The sequence below is a fragment of the Oratosquilla oratoria genome, chromosome 23 (assembly GCF_046742065.1).
Source record: "Oratosquilla oratoria isolate Oo_2021 chromosome 23, ASM4674206v1, whole genome shotgun sequence".
In the NCBI taxonomy this organism is placed as follows: Eukaryota; Metazoa; Arthropoda; class Malacostraca; order Stomatopoda; family Squillidae; genus Oratosquilla; species Oratosquilla oratoria.
Genome location: NC_134799.1, coordinates 33,482,525 through 33,485,024, shown reverse-complemented (window position 1 = coordinate 33,485,024; position 2,500 = coordinate 33,482,525).

Sequence of the window (2,500 nt, the reverse complement as noted above, 5' to 3'; positions counted from 1 at the left end):
AAAGGAATATAAATTATGTTATATTCAACAGCTGTATATTCTAGTGAAGAGAAAAGCTCTTTATCAAAAACAAATGATATATCGCCCATATATATTTTCTAGAATGCATTAGCAAGTGACAGCAGAACTTCATCCAACAGTCTTTTGTAATTGCATATGCTTAGTTTTGATTTAGATTTTATTTATTCTAGAATGTTATACATGAAATACAGCATAATCTATATATGTGCTAGGTAAAATACATAAAACTAGACAAAACCCATTTTTTTTATATTCCACCTCTAGTATTGACTTGAAGATAGAATAAAGATTTCTATTTTTTCTATCATCTTCGTAGCACCCACATCTCCACCTGATAGCAGTTAATGACTGTCTGAAAAATGGCTGTATATCAAGATGGACAGACGTTGACAAGCTATTCCACCAGTGAATATTAATGGATAAATGAATAAATTACATTTGCCGAGGCATACGCGCGCACGCACACACACACACACACACACACACACACACACACACACACACACACACACACACACACACACACATTGTTGCTTCCTAACTGTATTGTTTATTTTTTCATACTCTTCAACGGGCCAACGCAACCGTAGGTACATTCTTAATATCCTTTAGATATCATGACTTTCTCAGTTTTTTTCTTCTTCTATGCCTTCTAATATTTCTTGTGTTCCACACTAAGATGTCTTCATCATTGGTTATGTCCTCTCTTTTGATTGTCCCATGCTCTGCTGGCATATCTTTTTTTTTTTTTTTTCCCTCTTTTTCTGATAATGTTTTCAATTTCTTTGCATGCTTGTCATTTGGGCTTGGAACTATTTATTTTCTTCTTAATTCGCACTTTTTTGTATATCTTTTTCTCTGCCGAAATTTTTAGTGTGGGACGTATCAGGTGTTTGATTATTATACAAATGTATTTACTGTATTTATAATGAAAACCTCGTGCGTGTAATCGGATGCCACTCCTAGGTTTGGGAACAATTACCAAGTTCCTCCTGTATTTTTCCTGGTATTTATTCCTGTGTGTGTGTGTGTGTGTGTGTGTGTGTGTGTGTGTGTGTGTGTGTGTGTGTGTGTGTGTGTGTGTGTGTGTGTGTGTGTGTGTGTGTGTAGGTGTTGGTGTGGGTATGGGCGTGGGTGTGGGTGGGTGGGTGTGAGGTTCATCATTGTCTTAGATCACGTGTTGAATTTATAGCCGACACCTATTAACCTACCAGATTAGAGCTCAGGGCTCCTAGAGAGACCTATCTATGAGCAATGAGCCTTACACAAAAAAAAAGTTTGCAGCGTTAGTGAAGGTTTCAAGCTCTGAACAAGGTTCGATCTCCGGTCTGTGCCGTCGCGAGCCCTCGACGCTAACTACTAAACTATTAAGTCGTGTATTTTGGTGTGTGTGTGTGTGTGTGTGTGTGTGTGTGTGTGTGTGTGTGTGTGTGTGTGTGTGTGTGTGTGTGTGTGTGTGTGCTTCAGTGAGTGTGCGTGTGTGTGTGTTTGCGTGTGTGTGTGTGTTTGTTTGTTTGTGTGTGTGTGTGTGTGTGTGTGTGTGTGTGTGTGTGTGTGTGTGTGTGTGTGTGTGTGTGTGTGTGTGTGTGTGTGTCTGTGTGTGTGTGTGTGTGTGTGTGTGTGTGTGTGTGTGTGTGTGTGTGTGTGTGTGTGTGTGTGTGTGTGTGTGTGTGTGTGAGTGTGTGTGTGTGCATACACAAAAGTCTACAAGGAGTTCGGATCATAGACGATGTACTAGGATTATTATCTAAAATGCGTTTAAGTTTCCACGAGATCTTTCTTTGATTCGTTTCAGTTTGCCATCTTGGTTGCGTTGATTTACTCTAACATAATTTGTAGAATGAATAAAACGAAAAGGATAAACAAGAGGAATTTAAGACGAGGGAATATGATGAGAAGAAGGAAAAGTAAGACAAGGAAGACGAGGAGGAGGAAGACAAGAAGGAGGAGGAGAGCGAGGAGGAGGAGGAGGAGGAGGAGGAGGAGGAAGGTACGGTGTAAGAGCAGTAACATCGCAGGGTGTGTGTTCAATGTAGATTCGGTGTTCAAAGTAGTGCAGTTCTTGTGCTGAAGATGATGAGTGTGGCAGAGGCATTAGTAATAAGGTCGGTGTTGGTGACATTATTGGTTAGGGTAACTGAAAATAATGAATGATTGGAATGGTTATGATGCTCTTGGCGTGAGTGATGTCAGGAGTCCTGTTGATAGTAAAGACAATGATGGTAATGTTGAAGAGGACTATGTGATGTGTGCTAGTGATAATGGCAAGGGCGATGATAGTGACATGAAGGTTAACGGATGTAATGATAATAACGATGACGGAAGTGAAAGTGAATATATATATACATACATATATATATATATATATATATATATACACATATATATACATATATATATGTATATATATATATATATATATATATATACATATATATACACATATATATACATATATATATGCATATATATATAATAT